Source organism: Triticum aestivum, chromosome 4D (genome assembly GCF_018294505.1).
Source record: "Triticum aestivum cultivar Chinese Spring chromosome 4D, IWGSC CS RefSeq v2.1, whole genome shotgun sequence".
Lineage (NCBI taxonomy): Eukaryota > Viridiplantae > Streptophyta > Magnoliopsida > Poales > Poaceae > Triticum > Triticum aestivum.
In genome coordinates this window covers 488,865,787-488,890,108 of record NC_057805.1, presented here as the reverse complement: position 1 = coordinate 488,890,108, position 24,322 = coordinate 488,865,787, and positions in this window count along the sequence as shown.

The window sequence follows — 24,322 nt, the reverse complement described above, 5'->3', positions numbered from 1 at the left end:
GAAGCACAACATCTACAAAATTCAGAGAAATGAGTAGGAGGTTGAGTTCAGGATGGTTTTGACAGGATGAAGTGGTAGGAGGAGATCTATAAATTACTCACAAGAAATCAGATCATCTGCTTGGGATCTTTGGACGTCTGGAGGAGAAGGGTTTTGGCAAAAAGAAATGCACTCAGAAAAAACACAAGAGCACTCAGAAGAGATCAGATCAGATCAGGTCTATTTCGCCTTCCATGGCGGCGGCTCAGCCGTGTGGTGGGAAAGGGGGAGGAAGGGGGAGGAAGAAGACCTAGCAGAGTTGTGTGCGTTAGGTGGATGTTGTTTTAGTGGGTTAGCTTCTTAGCGGGTCCAGGCCCGTTTTAGGCGTGGGCTGTAAACAGAAACAACAAACTTTGGCCACAAATCATCAGAATCATAGGCTCAATGTTTTTCTGGGCCTTTCGACTGACCCCAATATTGGTTCAGTCGAATCTAACTTCTGAATCAGCTGATGCATGTTTTTGCCATTCGACTGACCATTTTTTGGGTCAGTCGATTGACAGGTAGCCGCTCCCGATATAAATTGTAAAGACATCATCATCAGTAATAGAGAGATTGTTGCTGCTCATTCGTTTTGTTTTCATCATCAGTAAATGTGTGTGACTTTTCAGAATGATGAACTTTGTTGAAAGTTCAAGTGAGATTGAATCACTCATCATTATCTATGAAGATAACATTGTTTGTATTACGTAGATGCAGACGGATTATAAAGAGCAACATTCGAATGTGTATTGCTTTGAAAGTATTTTCTTCCCTATGAGTTGAAAAGAGTGGGAAGATAAATATTGTGCAAAGGAAAGTCATATGCGATCTCGGTAAAATATGTTAATGGAATTGGTACGAGATGACTTTGTAATCTACAAGGTTCAGGGGGAGTACACTCCTGAATGATAACATGTTCGAGATCTTTGGATCTTAAATATTGCACCCTTTTCCCCTTATATGAGTTTTCCCTAAAAGGTTTCTCATAGAAGATTTTTAACAAGGCAATAATAATACAAACATTGTAATATGTCGTTTTCTCCTTATTTTCTTATTGAGTGTTTGAATGGAGTTTTTTGTGGCATATTATGTATATCTCCTCATATATTTCCCACATGATTTTTGGAGGAGCATTTTTCAAGATGATGATTCTATATAGTCAAAGCCGAGATTAGAGAGAGTGTTAGGAATTAACTATATTCAGTTAATGGGATAATCTCCATTTGTAACTAACATGTGCTTAGTATGTGCTAACCGCCGCGTTCCTCTCTCCCGCCTGCTGTAAGGAACACGTCGTTCCCGATGGATCCCTTTGGGGGATATAAATTGTAAAGACGTCATCATCAGTAATAGAGAGATTGTTAGGGCATGTACAATGATGCTATCTTAGGGGTGCCACGTACGATAAATGATGAGGTGGAGGAGAGAGAACTCATAAGAAAAAAGACTTGTCTTCTCTTATTTAAGTGATCTCTTAGTATAATATGTCTCACCATGTTTTTAGAAATAGCTAGTTATTGAAGATAAGGCTAAGAGATGACCCATTGTAGACTTCTTTTGTCATCTCTAAGTTACATGCAAGACTTAATAAGATAAGATAATCTTATTAACCAGTGTACATGCCCTTACTATTCATTCATTTGTTTTCTATCAAAAATAACACGTCCACATGAAGAGGTTTGTACGTACCTTCTCAAACCCACACGCCTGCGCGGATATGCACAGCCACTCGCCTCCCAATCCCAAGCACAGCTGCCCGGATTGATCCACCACGCGATTTCGTACCGTGTCCGCGCGTCACACCCGCCGGCCGGCAACGCTCACATCGCCCCGGTCGTACCGGCAATTAGTTTGAAGATCGTTGTATATTGCTGTCAGCGATCGAGCAAGTGGCCGGTGGCGGCAGTAGAAAATAACGATCCATCGATGAGCGCGGCTGCGTGCTTATGGGCCCGCGCATGTGTCGGTAACTCGATCCACTAGATAAGAAGGGTTGCATATACAGTGGACTTGGATTTGATACGGCACCAAAGTTGACAACAGCACTAGTCTAGTTTAATTAATACCACCAGCCGTCGATCTGCTACGCGTACGTTGAGTGGCTGCATCGTCGTCAACGGATCGATCGATCTTGGTTGTAAACACCACTTGCATGCATACATGGATTCATGTGGGTGCCTCTGTATTGTTTCCATACTATGAAAACTGTCCACTAGATCTCTCTGATGTATACTATACTGTACTGACTGCCGAGTACTGACCAAGATTGGGCCGAAGAAAAAATTATGTTAATATAGTGGTGATAAACGAGTAAGCCAGAGCAACTACAAGCCCATGCTTCGATCTTAGCCAGATCAGCTTATCATGCACACACCACGCATCTGTTTGATCCCTCATAGAATGCAAGCCTCTATCGTCGCCACCCCGGCCCAGGAACGCTCAAATCCACACTTAGTCTACCCCATTCAGTAAAGAAAGAAAGAAAGCGGCATGGCTCCCTCCACCGATTTTACAAGGATATTGAAAACTGACGTGATCGATGTGGCTATAAAATATAGAGGCCTTGCTTTGTACAAATCCATCGCTAATATTCGCTATCCAAACAACCACTAAGGGATACAGAAGAAAATGGACTGAGAAGGCTTTCTCCATATGTAGATCCCAACATCTCAACTAACCCCATCCATTTACCAGATGACAAATATACAGGCCTTGAAAGTTCAACATCTCCATATTTTCCACTTGCGCATACAAAGTAATACAAAAGTAATACCCACTGCCATTCTTCTCTCCAAATTCTCCCTTGGCGAATCTCATGACATCTACTCCTGGCCCATCCTAATCTTCCATCATTTGCTCTTCGCTGTATCACATGGTATATCTTAGGTGGAAACTTCCATAGACAAGAGATAATTATACTCTGCCAGTAACATGACACATTAGACCTCAGGAGTTAACAAGCCAAACAATTTCGATCACTGCGGATCGCCGCGTGCAATGCTCATGAATTTTCTCCGAAGGCAACTGGCATTAGGATAGAGTAGTTTAGGGAAGTGCTATCTGGGGAGAAAACCATTACCAGGGCCCTTGACCGCTTCCCCTGGCTTGACCTGCCTGACCATTTCTGTGCTACACTCGCATCATCATCGCACTAAATAATTGTACATGGCCGTGTCATGTTTCAATGATTTAAATTGGCAACTCCCACGTATGGAGCTAGTTTTAATTTTTTTTATAACTGGCAAAAAAAAGTTGTGAATCAACATGTGGTTGGATGGTTAGCACGACAGTGGTATCCCCAGCCCAATCAAGGTTCAAATTCTAGACGTTTTAATCTACAAACACACTCATACATACACACATATATTCATCCCAACGAACGCACGCACACACATCCTACACCCAAGAGCACCATGAGAGACTCAGTCGGTGATGCGCGTGATGTTGATGAATCGCTTCTCATGGGCAGGGCAATCAGTTTGCCCACGTTTTTAGCCATGGAAGCCATGACCGCTCAAAAAAAATGCTAACTGATAGCTATGACGACCAGCTCTACCATTTGGGATAGGTTGTCCGCGATTCAAAATAGAATATCCTTTGGCGGCGGTCAATTACATCATGAGCTAGCTTTATTAATTTAAACGCCAATTACATCGATCATGATCTTATCAACACTAGGCAATGTTTATTTACTCAGTTACAAGATTTTTTATTTGAAAAGAAAAACTAGCTAGCTCATGAGCCACCTAGCTTCACAATGACAGTGCAAGAAGATAACCTCCCTGATCATTGTCGCCAAATCGGTACACTCCGCACAGGCAGTCGCCGCCGCATCCCGTCATTTGTGATTTCCCTTCCAGAGAATCCTATTCATCAATCGACTGGAATCCCCTTGAATTTGTAAAGACGAGAACTCGCATAGCCATGACTTCCATTGTTACTATATCCGGAAGATGCTGGTCGGCGGCCATACCTTGCCTTTCCTGCACATTCAAGGTCCCCTCCGTCACCATGCTTGCGTCTGAAATGATTTCGAATGAAAGATACAATGGAATTTTCCACCATAGAACAGCGATGCCACCCATCACGTAGCGGATTTAAAGAACGTATTTGCTAATTCTGAGGTGTCTGATAATTCATGTAGCAGTTTATGTCATGAATTTGCTAATTCTCAAGTGTCTGGTAATTAGTTAAATCTCAATCAATACCAAAATTCATCAATATAACATTGAGATCCATACAAGACTTCATATATTTTTTAACTACGAGAACAAACACAATAACTTCTTGCACTAGGTAAACAAAATACTACTCCCTCCGTCCCAAAATAAGTGACTCAACTTTGTACTAACTTTGCACTAAAGCTAGTATAAAGTTGAGTCACTTATTTTAGGACGGAGGGAGTACATCATACTATAATTAGAAAGATGAAACTATTTGTAATGTCGACCGAATCGATAGGGACAACCCAACATGTCAATCAATTTTGCTGTCGTGGTAAAGTGGTCTTAAGTAGAAGGTAACGACGTATCATGCTTGGACTAGTTCATGTCATACACGTAATGGACTAAGTGATATGGGCTACATCTCTCCAATAAAAGAAGATGTTGATCGCAACACACAAAAAGATTTGATCGACAAGCTAATCGCAGGTCGTTCACTCTACTATTATTCTCCTCTGCCTATCAGCTTCAATTCATGGGAAGATGACAAGCTCAATGATTTTGGAAAGTTGTGCGGCTGAAGTACAAATTATATCGCTTAGATTTTGTATTAAATTGGTGCTAAGTAATAGGTACCATGTATCGTGTCTAGATCCGTTCATGTTGTAGAAGTAATTGACGGAGTGATATAAGCAATGTCACCTTAGTATAATAAAATTTGGGTGACGACGAAACTAATTCAGACAATCAATCAATTCTATGTTTGTGTGTGTGTGCCGATGCTTGGGCACCGCCGATGTACAAGTTTTATCCCTTGGCTAATAGCGCAAGATAGATCGTGGACCGTTGATTGCCTACAACACCGAGGATGACTAAATTGTGGAGTGTCCCCTGCCTACTAGCTTAAATTTTTGGAGGCCCCATGATGCCAGTAAACTCTATAATTTAGGATACGTGGGCATAATAGTGCAAAATAGGGTGTGGACCGTTGATCACCCGCAATGGGGTTGGCCGAATTGTGGGAGTGCCCCATTTGCAAGCAAAGTTCCAGAGTCATCGACTTCATATCCTCTTCCACTACGGCTATTCCATTCAGACTTGGAATGATGTGATTGAATGTGTTGGGCTGCAAAACGTTTAACCAAGTATGTCGTCAGAGCTTGTCAAAGGTCAAAGCTTGCTGGCCGTTGTCCATCCTTGGCCCTCTCTACCCGCGCAAAGTCCGACCTTCCATCACTGTTTGCTCATGTTCGTAACATTTGAAATGGAAGATATGCCGAAGTTTTTTGCAACAAATCGACTATGGGTGTCATCATTTTGCGGGTCTAAATAATGAGGTGACAAACTGTATCATTACCGGTGCAATTTTTTATGAATTCTATGCTGGGAGAGTAGACGCCTTTTGGATATTTTATCCAACAACCTACGGCAACAAAACTTAATTTTCAAAGATGAAATTGCTTACCACACATACCTTGTGGTGCCTAGCCTTTTGATAAGCTGTTACTACCTTCATCCTGGTTTATTGGTCCCTATCATATTTTGTGCCAAATTTTGACTTTACATTTAACTAACAAAATATTAATGCATGTCATAAAAAATAATATCATTGAAAACTATGTTTAAATAAGATTCCAACAATATAATTTTTGTTGACATGCATTAACATTTTATTAGTTAAATCTTTGATTAAAATTTGACATAAAATACAAAATGGACCGACAAATCAGGACGGAGGTAGTACCGTGCATCACATCTTTGCATCTGTTGACCTTCTGTGTACTACTACATACCACTCCATCGTTATCTTGTTTGACCTGCACCAGTATGCGCGTTGACCTTTGTCATTCGACCTGGCGAGCGATCGATCGATCGAGCTGCTCCTGATGGAACGACGTAGAAGCAGAGAGTCGTGCGCAATGCGGCAGTGTCCTACTAGTACGTGCACGCTACTCAAAGCGGCAAGAGAAGGATTCACCACCGACCCGTACCTTGTCTTCTTCCCAATCCACCGAGTTGCTCCGGCGAGGAACGCTTGGGCGGGCGGACGAACAGAATGAAAATTGTCCTACTGCTGCTCGCCCCACGGACGACGCGGAGAGCCAGCGCTATGGAGCATGGACAGGGTGCACGCATACTTTTTTGCCACGGTGGATTGATTGGTTAGCGCATGCTTTCCATGAGGCCGGCCAGCGCGGCCGCGGAGCCCCGGATAATATTTGACCCGTGTCCCGTGGGTGTGGGTCTGGCGGCAATGCTACATCTACGTAGCCCCTTCGTAGGTCTAGGATTATTGGTGGGTCTGGGGACCTTTGCATGTGATATACCCCCTGTGGTTTGCTAGGATCGTACAGCTGCTCAATGGGGCCATCATGTACGTACCAACGATCGCGCTCCGCGCCAAAGAGACTTGATTGAGTGTAAAAACATTGCTCATTTGTGGAATACAGATGAGTTATGGAATTCGTTGGCTTCAAGGTCATGGCACTGATGATAGAGCACTGATACTACTACACACTACACGACGCTCTCCGCGGTACAGCGGGCAGATGGCCCGACTTGTCCCGATGTCGTCGAGCAGGCCAAAACCATGCACTTGCCTATATGCTGGTGGAGTAGTGATACCTGACCCCTGACCTGTCGCATGCAGGACCAGCTCAGTCTTTGTTTTCACAGCCAGCGCTTGTAGCTTGTATTACGGGTCAGTGTGAGTAGCCGTGAGCGTCTTTGTCCACCTATCCATCACGCACGCACGCACGCCTGTCTCGCCGCTGTTGGAGCGTTACGTTATGTTCATAGGCGACACGAGCCGACCTGGCATAAATCAATGGCGCGATAGACCGGTGCAGCCCATTGTTCGGGTTTCCGAGGGCAGCCGAGATAAGAGCACTGCTGCGAAACAGGAGAGCTTCGATCGAAAGAGAGAGGGGAAAGTGACATGCGCGCGCTCTGCTCATGCCATGCCTGCTACTCCATACAGTGCAGTATCACACACACACAGCGAGGCATCTTCTCTTCTCCCTTGGCCGAGCGAAGTCTAATCTAAACCTTAACTTTATAAGCATAGTTTGTAATGAACCTTGATCTTTGAATCCCTGAAATTGACACCCTATCTTCTCCGATCCCGGTCGTTTGTGAGCTTGATGCCGCATCCAAACAGGATTTACCTAGAAAAGGCCAGGATAGCTGAATCAGCTACTGCATGCGAAAAAAGTCAATCCACCTAGGATAGCCTCTATTCTCACTGACGAATGGACCCACGTGTCACCTCCATCTTCTTTAATCCCTAGCCGTCTCTCCAAAATCTGGTACAGAACGTGAGTGCCCGCCGAACTTTCGGCTGGAACGCCGGCCTCTGCGGCGGGCCGGAGGAACTGCTGCGCATGTCCGTTGAGTTTCTCGGCAAAGGTGGCTGCAGCACGGTGTACATGGCGGTGCTCCACGACGGCAGCGTCGTGCCCCTTGAGCGGCTCCGCGACACTGGCGCCGGTGGCGGCCTCGACCAATCAAGAAGGATTTCGAGCACCACATGGCCCTGCTCGGGCGTCTCCGCTACTCCAATGTTGTGCTCGTGCCGCTCAACACCTACTACTACGCCCGCAAAAAATCCACCACTTCCGTTGGGCGCCTGCCGCGTCCGCGGCAGCTTCTGCTCCGGTGCGAGGACTCCCGTGGAAGTTGTTGCTTCGGCGGTATTGACTGCTCCTGCGAAGAGACGCCGTGAACCCATTCGACGTCGTGTGCGGTGTGCTGCGTGACGAGCGCAGCCGCCGCTGCGCGGTCGCCGGCGCCGTACACGATAGCATCACCACAGGGAGTACGCGCTGTTGTCACTCACGCAGGCTGAGGAGTCAACGCTGTAGGAGGAGGATTAACGCTGCTCCAACGAGGAGTACGCGCTGCTGTCAAGGAAGGACAAGGATATCGCCCCATCACCAACAAAGCCTACTTCCGAGCCCATCTGATGCATGCGTGCCCATTTGTTGTGTGCATGGCTGCCTTTGGAGCTTGATTAATTTGCGCCAGGCGAGCTCGCCGGTGACCCGACAGCAGCCCACGCCCAGCTCCCCACCTAGAGTGCTCCGGCGCTGAAACTGAACTGCAACCCCGTGCGCTAGCCCCACATCTAAGGGTTCCTTCTTTGCAGTCAATCCCAGCACTGACCATGCCCACGTCAGCAATCCCAGCCTAAAAACGAGCCAAGGTGAGTAACGACCGGGAATTAGAAGTTCAGGGTATGGATTTCAGGGATTCAAAGGTCAGGGTTCATTATGGACTATGCCTACAAATTTAGGATTTAAAATAGACTTCACTCCCCTTGGCCGGCCTGATCTCCTGGCCGCAGAGTGTACAGCTACCGGGTACAGTCACCGTCACCGTCGTCGTGGGAGCACAGGCTTGCAGGCTGGACATGATGCCGAGATCGAAATCCACCTGCATGCCCGCGTGACTGCCGCCTGCCGCCTTCCCATGCGCCGGCACCAACACTCCGCTCCGGCCAGCTTGCATTGCATTGCAAATCCGGACAGTGACAATACGACATGCATGCACACCAGGCACCACCTGCTGGTGGATAGCGGCGAGACGACGGCTACGTACACGGTTTACGGCTTTGGCCACCAGCCAGCCGTGGCCGCGTCCGCTCCCGGCGTGCTCCTGGCTCCCGGTCGCTCGGTGCCCGGCTGCTGGCACCAGGCGAGCGGGCACCAGAACGTGACGCACCGGATGTCGCGACGACCCAACGTCTTCTTGCACACTGTAGTGTAGTTACTATCGTACGCACGTATATGTAGTAATGTATTCTGGCACCTACTGGCAGACTTTGATGGTGATGAGGCGGAATCCGGCCGTGCCACGTACGTATACGACGAACCGCCTGAGTTGGCGGACGGGGCAGGGTACGGGCCGGGCGTAACAACTGACAGGCCATGACCTACATCTACGTGCAGGTACCCTTGCACTAATCATTCAGCAAATGAAGACCTCTTTCATGTGGGACGTGTTAGTTTGTCTCCTGGATTTTCGTCTTCATGCATGCATCGACAAACTAATCATCGGGGTTTTGTACGTCCGTACCTTCTCAGACTCGCACCTAGTCAATCAAAATCGAACACTGCTGGTGAATGAAACAAATAAAAGGACCAAACATGCACGCCTAAAAGATACATTCGCCGCCGCCGAAGTAGGAAGTAGACCTCGCAGCTGCCCATGCCCAGATCGACCGACCCACAGCACGCACGAAAACGACACGATTCTGGGCGTCACACCCGCCGGCCGGTGAACCGCCCGGCGACGCTCGCATCTCCCACGCGCGCGCCTCCGTACCGGCCATCAGTTCGAGAATCGTTGCATGTTGCTGTCAGCGATCGAGCAAGTGGCCATGTTGGTAGTAGAAAAACACCGTCGATGCGCGCCGAGCTGCGTGCTTATCGGCCCGCGCATGTGTGTGTCGGTCACTCGATGGCTCCACCAGATAAGAAGGGTAGCATATTGTGTTAGCAACGAGTACTTTACTCCACATAGCATACCAAGTTGACAACAGCGCCATTACTCTAGTTAATACCACCGACAGTCTGCTGGTTGTTCTTTCTAGCTTCGCGGCGTACATACGTAGATAAGCTATGCGTGCGTCTGTGGCTGCTTAGTCAACGGATCGATCGATCGATCATGGTTGCTTGGCTCGTACTATAAACACCACTTGCATGCATGCAGCATGCATGTGGGTAAGTCGAGCGTGCAATGCACTGCCTCTATATTCTCTCCACACTATCACAACTGTCCACTACAGTAGATCCGAACCTGTACTGTACTGAGTACTGATCAAGATTGGATCGAAGAAAAAAATATGTTAAATATAGTGGTGATAAGCGATTTAAGCGGAAGCGGGGTAGACTAGTTAGACAGGCGACCATATATCATACACAGATGACACACCACGCATGTGTGTTTGATCCCTCACACTGCCTTTGTCGCCACCCACCATAAATTGGTACCCAAATATTTCGAGGAACAAACATGGTTCCACGCACACCACTTTTAAATAGTAAATTAAAAAAAATACTAGAAAAATAAAACAATCTGATTATATTTTCAACATACTAGATAAGAAGGGTTGCATATACTGTTAACACCAATATTTTACTTAGCATACAGTCGACTTTGATTTGATCCGGCAACAAGTTGATATGAGCACTAGTCTAGTTAATACTCCCTCCTTTTCATAATATAAGAGCGTGTTTTTCTTTAGAAAAATAATATAAAAGCATTTTTGACACTACACTATGCTACGCATACCTCAGTGCTTGCTTAGTCGTCAACGGATCGGCTGATCTTGGTTGCTTAGATAAGAGTATAAACATCACTTGCTTATACATGCATGTGGGTAAGTCGAGCGTGCAATGCACTGCCTCTATTCTCTCCACACTATCAAAACTGTCCACTAGATCTGAACTGTACTGTACTGAGTATTGATCAAGATTGGATCGAAGAAAAAATTAGGCTAAATACAGTAGCGATAAGCGATTAGGCGGAAGCAAACTGCGAGCAACTACGATCCCATGTTTCCATCTTAGCCCAGGTCGCCGTATCTTACACACACCACGGATGTGTATGTGTTTGATCCCTCGTACTGCCTTTGTCGCACCCACCACAAATTGGTATCCAAATATTTCGAGTTTCGATTAATACTGAGTGTTTCGTTGGACAGGAATTTGGTGAACATGGTTCCAAGCGCACCCTTATAAATAGTAAATTTGAAAAATTATATAGAAAAAAATCAAAACAATCTGATTATTTTTGTAGCATACATAACGACTGGTATACCCGCGTGTGAAATTTCACGAAGAAACTACATCCATGGTATTCTGGGCAAAGATGACAAAATCAAAGATATATAAAAATATCACTGTTTGGAGGTCCCGATCACTAAGCATGTAATAGGTGTCATTTCTTCTCGAAACTTCACGCGTGAGTAGAATGACCGAACAAGTTTGATATCCCACTTAGTCTACCCCATTCAGAACAGGAAGAAAGCTGCATGGCTTCCTCCACCAAGGGTTAAAGAAGAAAATGGACCGAGAAGGCTTTCGCCATATGTAGATCCCAAGATCATAACTAACCGCATCCATCTAAGAGATGACAAATATATAGACCTTTAAAGTTCAAACGTTCTCCATATTTTCTACTAGTGCCTACATAAGCAATACCGACCGCCGTTCCCATGATACATTCTTCTCCAAATTCTACGGGCTGATCTCTCTCTCTCTCTCTCTCTCTCTCTCTCTCTCTCTCTCTCTCTCTCTCCCTTCATAAATCACATGACATCTGCTGCTGGCCCATCCCGACCTTCCATCATTTGTTCTTCGTAGTAGTGTCATATAGTATACCTTGGGTGGACACTTCCACAAACAAAAGATACTTATACTCTGCATGTAGCATGACACAATAGACCAAGGGAATTAAGAAGCCAAACCTGCGGTAGCAACGCTCGCGAATTTTCTCCGAAGGCAACTGGCATTAGGATAGAGTAGTTTAGGGAAGTGCTATCTGGGGAGAAAACCATTACCAGGGCCCTTGACCGCCTCCCCTGGCTCGACCTGCCTGACTATTTCGGTAGTGCTCGCATCAGTATGGCACTAAATAACTGGAGACGGCCCTGTCAGCTTTGAATGATTTAACCTGACAACTCTCTCCCAAGCAACGGACTGACTCGTGTCTATTACTTAAACAGTGCACATAACTATAAAAGGAAGGCCTGTTTGGGGGAGTGCGTGGCTAGCTCTTCCGTGGGCGATGACGTTTCTAACCATGAAAGCGCTCGCTCAAAAACGCTGACTGATAGCTAGCTAATACTAGCGATTGACTGATCATCTTGGCATTATTTTTACCAGTTTTGTACCACTATAGTAGTGCTACTTCTACTTTTGTATTGCACCGGTGGGTTGCATTGTACTAGTATTGTTTTTACTAGTATATGTGACCAATCGTCATAATAATCGCTATTATGGCAAACAACACATAAAATGACACTCTAGCATGGTCCTACTCCTATGTATCTGGATCAGCATAGTTTAGTTTATGGAGCTCGCTACAAAAAAATAAGCTTGTAGCCTTCATATTGGAGACTGTGGAGGTCTGGTTTGTAGTGCTCTCCAAACCGAACTACTCGTGCGCAAAGGAAACTTCACCTTCTTCCTCATAGAGGCCGGGTCTATTCACATTCGAGAAGGCCCACCGTGGCGCTGTATCAGTCGGCCCGGTTCTCTCAGAGGGCACGCACCACGTGCCACATCTATCCTTGCACTTGCACGCATGCCCGATCCATGCAAAGCGCGCGTACCCCCTAGAGTCTCCATCCCCTGTACGTACTCTTGGGTATAGTACGTACGTGCGCGGAAGAGAGGCGTGACCGATGCTTTCTTTCATGAGATTTTTTTTTTTGCAACGAACTAGGAGCTTTATTAACTTATCAAAAGTCGGTTACAATCTGCCCGTAGGCTACTGATAAGAAAATCGGGACTGCTATCAAACCAGCTCTCAGTTCCCTCGAGTGCACATGCACGCTTAGCACACTGATGAGCCGGGAAGTTCAGATTTCGCCCGACATGGGTAACTAAAAAGGAAGCAAAGTTTGTGACTATCTCCTCTAATTCTTGTATGATAGGCGTGGCAACTGAACGGGTATTGCTGCGCGAAGACCAAAGGTTGACAAGCTCAAGGCAGTCTACCTGCATAATCAATTGTGAGTATCCGCGAAGGTGGGCAAGGATTACCCCCTCCCGAAACGCCAGCAGCTCGGAGATGAACGGGTCCGAGACCCCTGGTAGTGTCTTGCTCCATGCAGCAAGGAACGCCAAGTGAGAGCGAGCTACACCTCCAGCCCCATCCTTCAGGGCGTCCATATCAATCGCACCATCCGTGCTCATTGTCACCCAACCCGGGTCCGGTGGTCTCCAGCACTGATCAACTGAAGCCCTCATGCGACCAACCGGAAGGTCCAGAAGTGACAAAGTCTCGTGCACCCATTTTATCGCCTGAATTGGATCATAACCATCCCTGTCATGTGTCCAACGATTCTGCGATGACCAGATGGAATGCATAATGGTTATGATCTTGCATCTTACATCATCAGAGAAGATTTCTGCCATCAAGATATCTCTCGCCCAAGTTTTTGGATGTAGCCTCGGTAGAGTGAAGTTGAACCGGTCCTTGACTGCAATCCAAAACTTCTTTGCGTGCGTGCAGCCTATGAGGGCATGCATCAGATCCTCATTCATGGCTTTACAGATAACACAAAGGCCAAGAGGTTTTATATGCTTGTACTGTAGGGTGACCGAATCTGGGAGTATGCCTCGCAGCACTCTCCACCAGAAGACTCGGACCTTCGGTACTACATGATGCAGGAGCGATCAAGTGGAGCACCGCATGGGCTGGGGGAGTGAGCGATCGAGCCCGTATGCTCGACTCGCGATAAGATCAAGGCGTGCGTCCATGTTATCACCAATCACCAGCCGCCCAGCCGGCATAGCGTACATGCATGCATGGATTGGGAAAGTTCATGCGTCTCAACTGTTGGACCAGAAGTCCCGTGCAAAACCACACCAAACCTGCTGTACCAGCGCTACGTTGTGTTCGTAGGTGACACGACCCAACCGTTCATGGCACGGCACGATAGACCGGTGCAGCCCGCTGTTCCAGTTTCCGAGGGCAGCGGAGATGACAACATGGCCGCTAGCAGTGCTGCGAAACAGGAGAGCCTCGTCCCTCAAGAAAAAAGAAACAGGAGAGCCTCCATCGAAAAAGCGAGGGGAAAGCGACATCGTGTGCGCTCTGCCTGCTCATGCCATGCCTGATACAGTGAACAGTCACACACAGACACAGGGAGGAGTCTTCGCTTCTCCGTTGGCCTCATCTCCTAGCCGCAGAGGGCACAGTAACTCAACGTCGATGTGGTAGCTACGAGCCTTCCTTCCAGGCTGTACATGACGCCGGGATCGAAATCCTAGCTCACCGGCAGGCCGGCACCAACAACACGTACGGCCAGCTTGCATTGCGAATCCGGACAGTGACTATACGACATGCAGAAAGCACCGCATGACATTATGAATGCAGTCAACCACTTCTCGAGCTTGCACACCTTCAATCTTCATTGGCTCAACTCAGCGAACATTGCCCTCATTCCTAAGAAAGATGGGGCGGAATGCATCTCTGATTCCCGTCCCATTAGTCTTATCCATGCCATTGCGAAGATTATAGCTAAGATGATGACCTCGCGTCTCGCACCGCACATGCAAAGTCTTGTCTCAAATGCCCAAAGCGCTTATATCAAGAAGAGGAGCATACATGATAATTTCATGTATCTGAGAGGCTTGGCGAGAAAGTTGCATCGCAACAAGACCCCGACTTTGCTCTTCGAGCTTGATATCAAGAAAGCTTTCGACTCTGTGAGATGGGATTTCCTTTTGGATCCTTTAAGGCATCTGGGGTTCCCAAGCAAATTTCGCGACTGGGTTTCGGCCCTCCTTTCCACGGCTTCGTCGAGGGTTTCGGTCAATGGTGTGTTGGGTGATCCATTGAAGCATGGTCGTGGCCTCAGGCAAGGCGATCCACTATCCCACTTACTGTTCGTTTTGGCGATTGATCCTCTACACCATCTTCTCAACAAAGCCACGGCCCAAGGGCACATCCATCCTCTCTGTGGTAGAGCCACGACCATCCGTGCTTCGCTCTATGCGGACGATGCTGCCATCTTTATCAAGCCCATCAAAGAGGATGTTCAATTCCTTGCTTCTTCTCTGGCCTCCTTTGGAGATATTACCGGTTTAGTCACCAACTGTGCTAAAAGCCTCGTGGCCCCTATTCAATGCGAAAACGTTGACCTTGATGATATTCTACTTGCTTTCCCGGTTGTTCGTTCTTCGTTTCCGATGAGATACCTTGGACTCCCGCTGTCCGTCAAGTGTCTCGAGAGGATCCATTTTCAACACCTTGAGGATAAAGTCGCTGGCAAGCTCCCTCCTTGGCAGGGAAGACATGTTGCTACTGCTGGTCGGGTTGTTCTTGTCAAAGTTGTCCTCACTGCCATCGCCATTTACCATATTACGCCGCTTGATATCCCGGTGGAGGTTCTCAAGAAGATTGACCGTATTCGTCGCACCTATCTTTGGGCAGGAGCCGACAAGGTTTCCGGTGGGAAATGCAAAGTTAATTGGGACCTTGTTTGCAAGCCTAAGAAACATGGTGGCCTGGGTGTGCTCAATTTGGACAAATTTTCCAAGACTCTTAGGCTTCGGTGGCTCTGGTTTGAATGGAAAGAGCCCACAAAACCATGGAATTGTATGGGCACGCCATGTACGGACAAGGACAAAGATTTGTTTGCGACTGCCACTACAGTCACGGTTGGCAATGGGCGTACGGCCAAATTCTGGAACTCCTCTTGGCTGAATGGTTTGCGCCCGCGTGATATTGACCTCACATCTTTGAGCTATCCAAAAAGAAAAACTGCTCGGTCCAACAAGCTTTAACAAACAACACTTGGATCTCTCACATCGACATCTCCAATGGCCTAACCATCGACCATGTTCAACAGTTTGCCAACCTTTGGGAAAAGGTTGCTCAGGTCACACTTGCTGAGGATATGGAGGATTCCATTATTCGAAAGTTCACCAAGGACGGTTTGTACTCTGCCTCCTCTGCTTATAAGGCGCAATTTGAGGGCCTTACTACATCGTACATGGTTCACTCGGTGTGGAAGGTGTGGGCTCCTCCGCGGTGCAAATTTTTTGCTTGGCTTGCCCTTCAAAACAGGATTTGGACATCAAATCGCCTTATTCGTCATGGATGGCCCAACTGCGGTCTTTGCCCCCTTTGCAAGCAGAGTCAGGAATCGGCGGCCCACCTACTGTTCCAATGTCGTTTCACCCTTCGCGTGTGGAATGATATTCTCCAGTGGCTCGGCTTGCAGCACATCAATACCGCTGCTTGGACGACGAGGGTCTCGGTGAGGGAATGGTGGACATGAAACATTCATATCCATAGCGAATCCCCCAAGGCGCTTGCTTCACTGATGATGCTCATCTCCTGGGAGATTTGGTCGGAGCGCAATGCTAGAATTTTCCGCAACACGGCCGCTCCTTCGGTGGTTCTTGTTAGTAAGATTAAAAAGGAGTTGTCTCTTTGGGCTTCGGATGGCGCCAAGCACTTGAGTATTGTAATGGCGCGAGAGTATGCCTTTATTTTTTTGCCGCTTTGTGGCATTGTCTAAATCTTCTTCCTTAATCAATGAAAGCAAATATTTTGTCTTGTTTCAAAAACTATACGACATGCATGCACCCCTGCTGGTGTTGCACTCGTTCACCACCCTGCTGATCGATCGAGATACGACGGGTACGTGCATGGTTTACGGCTTTGGCCCAGCTGCTGGAGCGACGACAGCCAGGTGCCCGCGTCGGGTGCGTGCTCCGGCCGTGGTCCTGGCTGCTGACCGCTCAGCAAAGTGCCCGGCTGCTGTCGCCAGGCCAGCCGGCACCAGAACGTGACGCACCGGACGACCCTACGTCTTCCTACACAGACACAGTGCACTGTAGTTACTCAGGGAGTACTATCGTACGTACGTACTCTACGTTTAATGTATTCTGGCATCCAATGACCGATTTTGCCGGCGGCAGCGACACGTACGTATGCGATGGATCGGCTTGAGTTGGCGAATGGGGGCGGGGCACGACTGCCACGACGTACGTGGGCAACAACTGGCAGGCCATTGCCTACCTCTCTCTTCGTGCAGGTTCCTTGTACTCCAATCATCCAGCAAATTAGGATCACTTCATGTGGACGTGCTTGTACCATGGATTTTCATCCTCAAGCTTTTGTTAGTGTCCTGGATTTTCTTTCATCCTCATGCGTGCATACACAATTGTTCAGTCAGTCAGTCACACACCCCTCAAAAGAAAAAGAAAAATCAGTCAGTCACACGGAGAGGAAAGAATTTTCTCTCCGCTGGCCTGATTACCTCGTGGACGCAGAGTATACAGTCACCGTCGATGCGAGAGGACGTAGCTAAGAGCAACTCTAGCAGACCCCGCATCCGGCCCCGACCTGCAAAATAACCGCCAAAATGCGGGTAGGGGCGGAAAAACCTGCCCGGTCAGACCCCGCATCCCGCCCCGGCCCGCAAATTTTTTTGAGGGGTGCGGCAAAATCTCGGCCCCAACCGGCGAATACGCGGGTTTCCCCCTCGCCGTTGTGGTGCCCTGCATCACAGAGAAGTAGTTGGCGGGAGGGACATTTCAGCCCGCGCGCCTTTCCCCACCTCCTTCCGCCGCCGACCGCCCTTGCTTCCGCCCGTCCGCCGCCGGCGATTTCGGCCAAATCTGCGAGCGAAATCGCGCCGCGGGGCCGTCCCCCACCCACCCGCGCCGATACGCTGCACCAACCCCCCGGATCCGGCGAGAAGAGCCGCCCCTCGTCGCTGCCGCCGCCGAGGATCGACCATCGTCGAGCCCGCCCCTCGTCGCCGCCCGGGATCACCCGCCGCATCCACCGCCGGTTAGTGTTTGTTTTGTGATATTTGCGAGCGGTATAGTTGATTGACGCGCCGGTATGCATGTAGATGGAATTGATCCCATGCAAGAAGTTCTTGCTCTCCGATTCGGACGACTCGGATGTTGAGACCATGCTTGCGACCTTTCGGCAGCAGACATTAGTGATGGCACTTGCCGTGAAGGAGCACGAAGACAAGAACCGGAAGAGGAGGTGAGGATCGACCGTCGGGCGTCTTTGCATTCCTTGTAATCGCCATCTTGGGAACGAGATGTTGATGCAAGACTATTTCGCGGAGAATCCTACATATCCACCGCACCTCCGAAGAAGGTACCGAATGCGCAGATCCCTCTTTGTGAAAATTGCTCAACCATGCGAGGCAAATTGCCAGTATTTTACTCAAAGAAGAAATGTTGCAGGCTTAAAGGAATTTAGTGCATATCAAAAAATCTCCGCAGCTATGCGGGTGATTGCATATGGCGTTTCGGTTGACTATGCCGATGAGTACCTTTGCATTGGTGAAGATACTACAATTCAGTCAGTGCATAGATTTGCAAAAGTGATCATGCGTGTCTTTGGTCCTAAGTATCTTCGGGCACCCAACGAGGATGACAGAAAGAAATTGATGGCATCTAATGAGAGGAGAGATTGGCCTGGCATGCTAGGTAGCATTGATTGTATGCATTGGACTTGGAAAAATTGCTCGAAGGCATGGCAAGGAGTGTATTGTGGCAAGTCTCGTGATGCAAAAATTGTGCTAGAGGCCGTAGCATTCGAGGATTTATGGATTTGGCATTGCTTCTTTGGTATGCCGGACACTCTCAATGATATCAATGCGTTGCAACAGTCTCATTTGTTTGCTAGGCTTGCTAGTGGTGATGCTCCTGCTTGCAACTACACTATCAATGGGCATGACACTAGTAGAAAAAGGGTCAAATGTCAAGCATATTAGTGCCGGTTTGCTTTTGAGCCGGCACTAATGTGTGCATTAGTGCCGGTTCCAACGGCTAGCCAGCCGCTTTCATTAGTACCGGTTCGTGGCCGACCTTTAGCACCGGTTCGTGCCACGGACCGGTACTAAAGTGAGTGGTGGCAGGATGTTGTCAGTCCGGGGCCCCTCCAGCACCTTTAGTACCGGTTCATGGCACGAACCGGTGCTAAAGGTCGTCCTACATAAGCCCTTCGTCCACCCGAGCTCGCTCTGTTCTTCCCCTCTCCCCTCTCCTCTCTGTTCTTCCCCTCTTCCTCTCGAGCTCATCACACATTTTGCCCAAAATTTGTCAAGATTTGAAGGCCCCCATCCATTCAAATGATCACAAAGGTTAGCAACTTTGTCCTTTCATCTCTCATTGCTAGATTAGCTCTTGCAATGCTTTGTATAGTGATTAATTTATGAGTTTAGTAATTTGGTAGAAAATATATGTGCTAGTATTTGATTTATATGCAATTTGTGGTCAAAACTAACACTTAGTTTGCATATGTAGGTGTGGTTTACTTAGTGCCTTCTAAATCTCCGTCGTAACCACAGTCGATCGCCCGCACCGTTCCGTCGCCGGCACCACCTTGTGGTGAGCCTCTTGTTCATGAATGTTTTACATTACCAAATTGATGTTTGTGTGATTTGGATATATAGTTACTCGTATAATTATCTTACCCGTACGTTGTTTGTTATACATAGTGCCATGGTTTTGATATCCCTCCCCGTCGGCCCTCGTCCTTGTTATGATTCGGATGTGGTATATTCTCTTTTAAAACTAGTTGTTGCATTTCGTGTTTATGACAAATTATGCCCATCAAGTTGACATAGATATTTTTGTCTAGGAGGTTTGTGAACCGGAAATTCCAACCGACCCTATTGTCGAGAGGTTAAATTTAGTTGAAAGAGAAAACGAGTATTTGAAAGAAAAATTGAAAAGAATTGAGGGGGAGAAGATGGAATTGGAGTTGCATGTTGCCGATGTCGTCGATGAACACAAGATCAAGATGGAGAAAATGCGCTTGAAGATTAGAAAGATTAGAAAATATGCCATTGATAGTGAGGCTTGGTATCATTATGCTGTTGGATCAATTGTTACCTTAGTTGCGATCTTGATCACATTTGTTGTTGCATTTAAATTCTTTAGTTAGAGAGTTATTTGTTTGTTGCATTTAAGTCTTGTATGAACTTTATATATGAACTTGTATTAATTTGGTCTATTCGGTGTTGTGTAATGAAGATGAACCGATAATGGATGTACGATGATCGATGCTCTCCCGAGTTCATTAATGGCGTGCAAACTTTTCTGCTTGCGGCTGAGGCAAACAAGCGGGCGGATGGTTTTATGCCTTGTCCATGTTTAGTCTGTAAGAATGATCACAATTACTGTACGTCAAGAACCATTCACGTCCACCTGTTTAAGTCCGGTTTCATGCCCCACTATAATGTTTGGACCAAGCACGGAGAAAGAGGGGTTATGATGGAAGACAATGAAGAAGAAGAGGACGACGACAGCTATCCTGGCCATGGGTTCCCTGAATACGATGATACAACAATGGGGGAAGAAGCTGAGCTGGCAATGCGGGAAGAAGCTGAAGAAGAGGCATCAGATGAGCCCGCTGATGATCTAGGTCGGGCCATTGCCGATGCAAAGAGAAACTGCGCAAGTGATTTGGAGAAGAAGAAGTTGCAGCGCATGTTAGAGGATCACAAGAAATTTTTGTACCCGAATTGCGAAGCTGACAAGAAAAAGTTGGGCACCACACTGGAATTGCTGCAATGGAAGGCAGGGAATGGTGTATCTGACAAGGGATTTGGAAAGTTGCTGGTAATGATAAAGAATATGCTTCCAAAGGACAACGAATTGCCCGAGAGTACGTACGAAGCAAAGAAGGTTGTCTGCCCTCTAGGGTTAGAGATGCAGAAGATACATGCATGCCCTAATGACTGCATCCTCTACCGCGGTGAGTACGAGGATTTGAACGCTTGCCCGGTATGCGGTGCATTGCGCTATAAGATCAGGCGCGATGACCCTGGTGATGTCGAGGGCGAGCGCCCCAGGAAGAAGATTCCTGCCAAGGTGATGTGGTATGCTCCTATAATACCACGGTTGAAACGTTTGTTCCAAAACAAAGAGCATGCCAAGGCGATGCGATGGCACAGAGAAGACCATAAGAAAGACGGAAAGTTGAGAGTACCCGCTGACGGGTCGCAGTGGAGAAACATTGAGAGAAAGTACGGGAAGGAGTTTGCAGATGACGCAAGGAACATATGGTTTGGTCTAAGCGCAGATGGCATTAATCCTTTTGGGGAGCAGAGCAGCAACCATAGCACCTGGCCTGTGACTCTATGTTTGTATAACCTTCCTGCTTGGTTGTGCATGAAGCGGAAGTTCATTATGATGCCAGTGCTCATCCAAGGCCCTAAGCAACCCGGCAACGACATTGATGTGTACCTAAGGCCATTAGTTGAAGAACTCTTACAACTGTGGAATGGAACAGGTGTACGTGCGTGGGATGAGCACATGGGGGAAGAATTTGACCGAAAGGTGTTGTTGTTCGTGACCATCAATGATTGGCCTGCTCTCAGTAACCTTTCAGGACAGACAAACAAGGGATACCGCGGATGCACGCACTGTTTGGATGATACCGACAGTATATATTTGGAGAATTGTAGGAAGAATGTGTACCTGGGACATCGTCGATTTCTTCCGAGCAGGCATCCCGTAAGAAAGAAAGGCAAGCATTTCAAAGGTGAGGCGGATCACCGGACGAAGCCTCGGCACCGTACTGGTGGTGATGTACATGATATGGTCAAGGATTTGAAGGTAATCTTTGGAAAGGGTCTTGGCGGACAACCTGTTCCAAAGGACGCTGACGGACGCGCACCCATGTGGAAGAAGAAATCTACATTCTGGGACCTGCCCTATTGGAAAGACCTAGAGGTCCGCTCCGCAATCGACGTGAAGCACGTGATGAAGAATCTTTGCGTGACCCTGCTTGGCTTCTTGGGCGTGTATGGGAAGACAAAAGATACACCTGAGGCACGGGAGGACCAGCAACGTATGCATGGAAAAGACGGCATACATGAGGGGCATGCCAGCTACGCTCTTACCAAAGAAGAGAAGGAAATCTTCTTTGAATGCCTGCTCAGTATTAAGGTACCGTCTGGCTTCTCGTCGAATATAAAGGGAATAGTAAACATGGCAGAGAAAAAATTCCACAATCTAAAGTCTCATGACTGCCACGTGATTATGACGCAACTGCTTCCGGTTGCATTGAGGTGGCTTCTACCGGATAACGTTCGATTAGCCATTGTGAAGCTATGTGCATTCCTCAATGCAATCTCTCAGAAGGTAATCGATCCAGAAATCATACCAAGGTGAGAGAATGATTTGGTGCAATGTCTTGTCAGTTTCGAGTTGGTGTTCCCACCATCCTTATTCAACATCATGACGCACGTCCTGGTTCACCTATGCGAAGAGATTAGCGTTTTGGGTCCTGTATTTCTACACAATATGTTCCCCTTTGAGAGGTTCATGGGAGTCTTAAAGAAATATGTTCATAACCGTGCTAGGCCAGAAGGAAGCATCTCCAAGGGCCATGAAAATGAGGAGGTCATTGAGTTTTGTATTGACTTTATTCCTGACCTTAAGCCAATTGGTGTTCCTGAATCGCGGCATAAGGGCAGACTGGATGGAAAAGGCACGCTAGGAGGGAATCAAAAAATATGTATGGACGGACATTCTCTCACTGAAGCACACTACACAGTTATACATAATTCCGCCTTGGTGGCTCCGTATATGGACGAACACAAGAATTTTCTACGCTTCAAACACCCGGAGCGGTCTGATGACTGGATTACACGTGAACAAACCAGGAGTTTCGCCGGCTGGTTGCAGACACGTACCATGCATGACGTCTCTATTGAAGATGACCTGTACTCGCTGTCCCAGTTACCATCTTCGAATATAATGACTTTCAAAAGGTACGAGATAAATGGTAATACATTTTACACGATCGCCCAAGATAAGAAGAGCACCAACCAAAACAGTGGTGTCCGCTTTGATGCAACAACCAAGACGGGAAAGGAAACAAATTATGGTTACATAGAGGAGATATGGGAACTTGACTATGGACGTGATTTGAAGGTCCCTTTGTTTCGGTGCAAATGGGTCAATATGACACGATATGGGGTAACGGAAGACCCGCAGTATGGAATGACAACAGTGGATCTCAACAATCTTGCGTATGCAGACGAACCATTCGTCCTAGCTAATGATGTGGCACAGGTTTTCTATGGGAAGGATATGTCTACCAAGCCGAGAAAAAGAAAAGATAAGGAAGTGAATGCATCATACGATGAGCCAAAGCGCCACATAGTTCTTTCTGGAAAGAGAAACATCGTGGGAGTGGATGACAAGACAGACATGTTAGAAGATTATGAAAAGTTTGATGAAATTGCTCCATTCACAGTGAATATTGACCCGAGCATCCAGTTAAATGATGAAGATTTTCCATGGCTACGGCGCAAAGGGACATACGCGAAGAAAAAGTTTCACACCCAAAGATTTGGGATGTGATCGGCTTCACTATCATCACTTTCTTCTGTGTTTCACACCCAGGAGGGAATCTCTGTAATAGTTAGGGTAGTTATGTGTTTTGGCATTTGAAGCGCGAAGAAATTTTATGTGCAAACAAATTCTTTTATGCATTTACTGATTTTTTCAGCTAAATGACCCTGAAATTGAAAAGCATTTCAAATGAACTCAGAAAAGGTTGAAAGTTGGCATGGTATCATAATTTCACCCACATAGCATGTGCAAAAAAGTAGAGAGGGTTACCGCAAAAACTGGATGCACTTCGTGTATAAAATGGACAATCTCTTTCGAAGTATCAGGGTTTCGGACGAAAACTCATCCGTTACAAAGGGATTTCATTTTTTAAATAATCTAAGCATTACCAAATTGAATATAATGATAAAACACACTAATATTAAACATAAGAAAAAGAATCACTGAAAATCTATTTTCAAAGTTAAGTTATTCACAAACTAGTGATTCACACAAATTTCAAATAATTCAAAATGTAAACTATTCAAATTTGTAAACTACCGGCACTAACAGAAAGTTTGTAATTTTTTGTACCTAAAGCAAAAATATTCCCAAAGAAACTCTAAATACAGCAAAAAACAACTCAAAAATAAATAAACCAAAAATAAATAAAGCCAAAAAATAAGAAAATAAAAAGCCCACCTACTGGACTAGAGCGGCCTGCATACGACTAGAAACCCAACCTGTAGTTGGGCCAGGATGCAGGCCCACAAGCCCAGTAGGCCCACAGGCAGAGTAGGAGAGGTAGGCCCAGAAGGCCTGCTATTGAGAGGAGCTCAATGTAGTGTCCGCGTCGGGGCTTATAAACTGGTCCTGGCGCTCCTCAACTAGCGAGGTGGGACTAAACTTCTGCGCCCCTCGCCTGGCAGCACACACCCTTTAGTACCGGGTGGTGGCACCAACCGGTACTAAAGGGTGGGCCTTTAGTACCGGTTGGTGCCACCACCCGGTACTAAAGGTGGGCGCTTCCCGCCGCTTGGCCTGGCCAAAATCGACCTTTAGTACCGGTTGGTG